The sequence below is a fragment of the Lolium perenne genome, chromosome 3 (assembly GCF_019359855.2).
Source record: "Lolium perenne isolate Kyuss_39 chromosome 3, Kyuss_2.0, whole genome shotgun sequence".
NCBI classification, from domain to species: domain Eukaryota; kingdom Viridiplantae; phylum Streptophyta; class Magnoliopsida; order Poales; family Poaceae; genus Lolium; species Lolium perenne.
The window spans coordinates 149889939-149897405 of NC_067246.2; the positions used below are offsets into that span (position 1 = coordinate 149889939).

The window sequence follows — 7467 nt, forward strand, 5'->3', positions numbered from 1 at the left end:
TATGCCAAAAGGTACTACAAAACTCGAGAGTCTACCGATCGACATATATACGTGACATATTTTTTTTATATAAACATCACCAGTACTATCATGTGATTTTATGGAGGCATACCCTTTTGAACAGGAAAAGAAATAAGGCGAAGGTCTAGCTCACCGGTACTCAAGATGATTTGGTCATCTCAAAAAGAGAGGATTTCGTCGCCCGAAAGCTGCGCGTGCTGGCGATGGTCTCGTTGGAGTTTGCTGAAACGAGAACAAAACTGATCGCCAAGTATAACTAAAGTACAAACTGCTCAAACTGAAACTTGGTGGCACCTTTAGTTGGTTGTCAGGTTCGGAATGAAAAGGAAAAGAGTAGAAAGAACACAAGCAGCTCACCGGTAGCTCACCGGCAGTTAGAGAGTTCGTGTACGGCGGGAAACTGCTAATGTAGATATTCAGCCACCGGGGACCAATCTATGTGGATAGTATGTGTGTGAGTTCATCCGGTGATACACCTCTGAGCGGAGGGCTGAGGATATCAACATGTGGAGAAATGACTTGCGGAAGAAGCTTAATTCAGAAGCTCGCTTCCGACCAATTCAAGAGGACTTAGCAAGATTTTTTATTCGGGAAGTCCTCCATCCTAAAGGAGAACACTATTACGAGGACGAAGAACTTCTAATTTGATAAGTTGTATATGGAAACTTGTTTGAAGTTGTTCTTGTATATGGTCACCCTAGACTGAATATTATATAATCCTCTTGAATTGTTCTTGTTTGAAATTGTATATTCAAATGCATCAACGTGTAACGTGTATATAGTAGAGTAGAATATGTGTAGCGAAACTTCTTCAAAATTAAAATAAAACACAAAAAAGAATATAAAAGAAATGAAACACAACAAAAAGAAACCAGATTTAGGGGGGTAAAAACTCTAAACCTGCGGAGACCTTTAGTCCCGGTTGGTCTGGCCAACCGCGAGTAAAGGTCCTCCGCCCCGAAGAGCGTCTGCCACCCACGTGGATGGACCTTTAGTCGCGGTTCGTAAGGCAACCGCGACTAAAGAGGGGGAGGGGAGGGGCTTTAGTCTCGCATAATTAGTCCCGGTTGCGCAACCGAGACTAAAGTCCGTTACCAACCGGGACTAAAACCCCTTTTTTCTACCGTGCTCAAGATGATTTGATCATCTCAAAAAGAGAGGATTTCGTCGCCCGGAAGCTGCGCGTGATGGCGATGGTCTCGTTGGAGTTTGCTGAAACGAGAACAAAACTGATCGCCAAGTATAACTAAAGTACAAACTGTCTCAAACTGAAACTTGGTGGCACCTTTAGTTGGTCGTACAGGTTCGGAATCTCTACTATATTAAAGGTCTAGGGGTGGTGTCCCATGGTACGTCGTCTGCGACACCGCGTGACAATCTGAGCCGCGCATGCTAACAAAACCGTCGCGGAGCAGCGATCCCGCACGATGATTCCGGGCTGAATAAAACAGCGGGCGGTTACCACCTAGGCACGCATGACTCCTCAATCTGAAAGCGCTGCGAAAATCCCCAAACTGCCAACCATAGATCCCTCCTTCCTCTGCGGTGACTCCATCTAACGCCACGCCTCAACCACCGAGTCGAGAGCCGCCGGCGAGTACAGTCGCACAGTAGTGCTTCTCCGTGCTGCGCGCTGGCATTGGGCGCTGTCGCCGTCGGCGGCTCCGCGGGGGGCCACGGCGTGAGAACCGGAGAAGAGCTGAAGGCTGACGTCTGCTCCGTGCAGGAAGGCATCTCGCCGGTTCGCCGGGGCCATCACCGCCTCGAGCAGTCGAGCCGAGCAACGCGGGGTCGTTTTCCCCTCGGACTACAGCGCCAGGAACGGCCGGCCCAAGGGCCACGGCCACGGGTGCGAGGACGGAAGGCCGCTTCTGCCTCTGCTGGCTTGGAGAGGACGAGACGCCGGGAACCAGCTTGTAAGCTCATCTATCTCTGTTACTCGACTGGATCAACTGATTGGTTGGCGATGGACATGCAACGTTGCTCTGCATCATTCGTTGAAATCCGTTCGAAATGGTGTTAATCTCTTCTAGATATTCTGGTTACCATCTAAAATTCAGTACTGTGAAACATTGTGTCCCATCGTATAGATGCAACAACAGATTGGTGATAAATGTATCTAATCATCATAGAGCAAAGAGTGGTTTAAATTATTGGATGGAATGGAAAACATGAATAAAAAAACACTAAAGCATGTTTTTATGAACTTTCCCCAGCCATCTGCTCTGAAATCTTTTGCCTGAAGTTGACACTGCAATGTGCATCATACAATTGTTCTTTTCAAAAGAACCTGTCAAAGTTAGTTTGTGAGTATTATAGAAAACATGATGTGTGTTCACGGCATGGCAAAAGAAACACATCAGATTGAGACCTCCAATGGTCGCTTTTTTACTCCGTTGTTAGCGTGGAAGCCATGGGCCGGACTTCTATCATTGGTCACAACTTTTGCTTCAGATTCGATGTGTGGTCCTTGGTTCCGATCACAATGTTGTTCTTCAGCAGTTTCCACGCAGGTAAAAGTTCAGTTTCTTAACAGGAACATCTCCCACTATTTTCACTTCTTTTGAGTTGACAGATCCTATAATAGCATTGATAATTGAGCAGATGCTGCTGTTCCCCAAATTTGAGTTCGTCAACTGGTGAGTTACCTAAGATTCTTGATGAAATAGAATCATTTCAAATAACGAAGTGCCAGCAGAGCAATCCATATGCATCTATATTCACAATATTAGAACAACATATGTTGTCTCAGGGGCAAAAATATAAGGTATAATTTACTGCTTATAATTCATAATTAAATGAATAACATTTTGTTTCAATTCATCGAACATTAATGCTTCACAATTGTGAAGAAGGTTGCAGGCCAAGAAATACTGATACATCAAGTGGGTTGTTTCACCATAGAAGCGTATTAGTTATTAATCCTGGTAAAGAGTGAACCAGTAGCCAAGGACTCTCACTATCTTGCTTCAGAAGAAGGTACATATCTGAAAGCTTTATTAGTTTTGACTCCTTCTCACTAGCCTTTGCGAGACTACCTTAACTCTTAGCTGAAGGTCATGATTCTTTTCTGGTCTCTCTTTCATATACTTTTGCGGATATCCATGTTTCATAGGTTAGTGCCAATTCTTGGATTCACAGATGAATCTTGTCAGTCGGAGCTGGGATAAGACTTTGGGGTGATCACACAAACCTGAAGTTACATTGATTCTTATAGAATTAGTTGTCACTCAATGTGGTATTGTCCAGTGCTGCATTGCATGTGATAGATTGCATCGTAACAGCAGATTACTAAAAACATTGATTCACCTGCATTATATTTAAGCACCGTTAACTTTGTTTGTCTAATGCTGACATGCATACAAACACAATATACCTACAAAGCTATTTACTAACATGACTGCTACAAATAAGAATCCTCTAACCTTCTGTTAATTAAGGTACTTTGACCTTCAGCAAGCTCTGCCAGCACATGTTCAGGAACTTCCTGAGTGCTGCTATGCCCTCTCAGTTATCCGTTCCATATTAAGCGCCTTTGCAACTAACCCAAGCAACCTTCGAGGTCGACAAGCTGTAGTTTGGTGGTCATCAGCCTTGGTCCAGGAGAATTACGACAGTGGCAGAGGGAAACCCCACATACTTCGGTGGCTCTGGGCTCCAATGCGCCCACCGGAAAATCGTCGCGATGCGGAAAAAACCAGGAAGTTTATTTAACATGAAAAAACAGCCCACGCACACATGACGCCAGCACCGCGCCCTCCAACTCCCCCTTTGAGCACTCTAAGTCTCGAATGCTCCCACCAGCGTGAGGCCGCCGCACCGACCCTACTCTCCACCACCATACTACCAGAGCGAAGACTCCGCACCCACCCTGCTCTCTCCCCACCGGCCCAAGGCCTTCGCACCACCTCACCCGACAACGGCACACCACTCCTCTCTCGCCGGCGCGAGGCCCTCGCCAACCCTGCCCCTCTCCTGCTGGTGTGAGACCACAGCTGGATCCTCTGCTCCCATGGATCGTGCGTTCCCCGCGAGTCCACAATGCGCAACCGGGTAGGGCAGTCCATTGAGCAGATAAATAAGACCCGAGCCTCTCTGCCTGGCACACCTCTGGCCTCTATCGCTGGAGAATGGAATAGTAAAGGTAGTTCGATATCCAGTGAGTGTTTGGTTTTGATTTGCAATATTTTTGACTATTGAGTCAGATTTGATTCTGAATTTGTAAGTTGCAGTAGTCTGAGATTGTGAGAAAGTTAGTGTTAGTAAAATTTTGTATTAAACAATATGAAATTGAGGTGATGCCATTTTTTCAAGGAGTCAAGATTCAGGGTAAGCGAAGGTTGATTACATTGTTGAATCATGATCCCTATGCAGAATCCTACCATCATCACGTTAAATGTACACTTTGGTTCAAAAGAAGGTGGCAGAACTCAGCGGTACGGAAGAGTGGACTCGAGGCCACAACTAGCAGTCAAACTTATCAGCAAAACCCGCCCTCTGTTTGTATCGTTGTCTTGCATAGCTGTTTGATCAATGATTTGGTAGGAATTATCATTTTGATGTTTCTGTCCTTTCCATGCGGATATACAGGAGACGCGGCTGAAAGAGAAAGCGAAGCTGTTGAACACAATCACGAAGTTGAACAAAGACATTAGGCCATATGAACTATGAAGTGGGGCTCTCATCCGTGACCGCTTGAATGGGGTAGGTAGCACTGCAACAAGTAAATGATGCCATGCCTGTCGATGGGGGACTCTGTCCTCGAGGAACGACGAGCCTCAGTGACCCTCCGCGTGTTCTTGATATAGAGCAAAGACAAACCTCTTCTTCTCATCCTTAGTGACACAGATGCTCTGTTGCCCGGCATGGCAGCAAGAAAGTTGAGCAAATTTGATTCACGATGCAGATCTGGATCATGCAGCCTCCTCTGCCTCACCTCGCCACGCCTGTTCTTGGATTTGCACCAGTGGTACACCAGGTTACTAATCACTCATCATATTATCCACATTTTGTTTCTCTAATTACACCAGAGGCGCCTTCTTTCCATGGTACTATTGCATGTTCAACATGGTGCGAACTGGAATAATTTTATGGTGATATCTACAGATGTATAGTCTGTAGTTGTTATAGGGTTCATCTTTGTGGTAAGTTGTAACTGTCTCCCTGCAGACCCACATCATGCCCTGCCATGCCAGTAGACCTACATTTTTTTATTGCTAACCTTGAAAATGACAGTTTCATCTGATTTTAATATGAATGATTTATACTGCAATTCATATGCAAGAATTTAGTTGTATAACAGAACACAGTCTATTTTCCATCTTATTTACCATATATAATTTGAAATATGGTCCAGTCTCAAATTTTAGCTATGATGTTATTTAATGTAACAGTAGATAGTCGAAACATGTACAGATTCAGTATCTGGCTTGAATGATATAAAAGTTTCTAATAAAAATGGGAGTATGATAGCAAGCACTCTCGAGAAACATAAGAATCAATTGAATTTGGTCTAAGAAAAAATTGCATTCATGTACCATCTCTCCATTTTGTTTTGGCATTCTGCTGAACTACCAGCTGTATAAAATAGCATACATTATTTTGATGTTGGATGGCCTATACAAAGATACGGTTCTGATTTATGAGGCCTCATGTGATTTCAAATGTTCCTATTTATTTGAAGTTATGTTCATCGAATCACAACTTGCAGTGCAATGTGTCATCAGGAGATAAATATCAGTGAGCTACTATATATTCAATATTTATACAGCTGTATAAGAAAGTCCAAGTTCTAAGCTACGAGGATTAGAGGCACAAATAAATGTGCAGGTTGACAAATGAGTTCGACCAACTAATGAATGGTTCAAGGTAGTTTTGTTGTTACGGCAGGGAGAGCTATTTTTCTTCATCAGGGGTGGGTATAGGGACAAGAAGAAATCTCTCTGTTCTTTCGTCAACTTAGACTATTATTATAGATGATTGCAGATCTATGGAAAATCCAGAACGCCTTGTTGTCTTAAGCTGTTTATGTTCAGTTGTCATATTTTTGTGCAATTGTCTGTGATGGATTGTAATATCTCTAAGTTGCCATATTTTTTCCTTGGAATTTTAAGATCACATCTAATGTTGATAAGGCCCGATTCTGCAAAAAAAAACAAGGAATTGAGTGAAGCATCATTTTTCTCGTAAGCTATATCTATGTTTGCATATATGTGAGTAAAATTTACACTCGGTTATCTTGTTTGTAAGATCATATTTGCATCATATAGTTTCTTAGTTTGGAAGAGCACGGTGCAAATTCTATTAGGAATTGATGAGTTTGATAGTGTAATTTGTGTGAACTATAAAAGTGTTCTTAATGGAACAAATTATGCTTGAACATCATTTATCAGTTATTTGAACATATAATTTGGTTTGACATTCTTTGTAAAGCATGGGCCCTATGCTATTTAATTAGATAGAGATGATGCTGATATCGTCAGACTGAAAGGCAACATGATCTGTGTCGGTGAGCTACATGTAGGCAAGACGGTGCCACACTGCTGACCTGTCGTCCTTGTTATTCAGTATTAAGATTGTTATTTGAATGTAATTTTATTTTTTGCATAGATAAACCTGTGAGCTTTCTTTTGAGAGGATTGTTGTACTATAACAAGGGAACTAAGTCCGAATATTTCATATGGTATAACAGAATTATCAAAGCGAAATTTGAAAGATTTTGAGCGATAAAAAATACCTTATTTCTGGGACTATGAACACATACCAATATATTTCAGATCAATTTAATTTTATATTTATCGCAATGCATAGACAATTTGCAATGAAAAAGAACACATAAGAATAGTGGCAACGCACGGGTATTCAACTAGTCAAAATGAAAAGATTAGAAAGAACGCAAGCAGCTCACCGGTAGTCAGAGAGTTCGTGTGCGGCGGGGAACGGCTTTGATGAGGTGGGCGTCACCGGAGAAGAAATAAGAGCTTATATCGCTCCTCCCTTCACGCTGAATACAATACGGTACTCTAACTCCTTTAGCAAAGCTACTAGACGGTGGCGGACGGACAGAACAGCGGTCACGTCGGGTGCTCGTAGTAGGCGACCTCCAGCTGAGAAACTGAACAAGGAGAAGGCATGAGAGGATGTCCAAGGCATACAGGAATAATATGAGCACAGTTATGGGGCCACGTTCCCCTTGTACCTCCAGAATTAGACCATGGCGTTGCCGCAGCCGACGGAATCACCGTGAGTGATCGGAGCGGCAGCGATGCGGCCAACAACGATGATAGGATGCAGCACTATGTCATGGATGTACACGGCGCCTAGGAGAATCTCCTGATTAGAGGTATCGTCAAGATGATCACTAAGGACGACGGCATCTTGCGATGAACTCGAATTTTGGGGCTGATCATGGCATGGCCGGTGTGGGTTATACAGAGTATCTCCATA

General features: G+C 43.3%; 1 long non-coding RNA gene across 2 annotated transcripts; it reads left to right on the forward strand.

Annotated features, from left to right (window-relative positions):
• The first annotated feature begins 1439 nt into the window (after window positions 1-1439).
• Window positions 1440-6140, forward strand: LOC127326951 (uncharacterized). Of its 2 annotated transcripts, XR_011755496.1 has the most exons (3): window positions 1442-1937; window positions 2425-2534; window positions 2626-6140. It is a non-coding gene; the product is annotated as an uncharacterized lncRNA (long non-coding RNA). The 2 variants fall into 2 exon arrangements; XR_007868262.1 differs by having other exon boundaries at window positions 1440-2534.
• Window positions 6141-7467: the final 1327 nt, after the last annotated feature.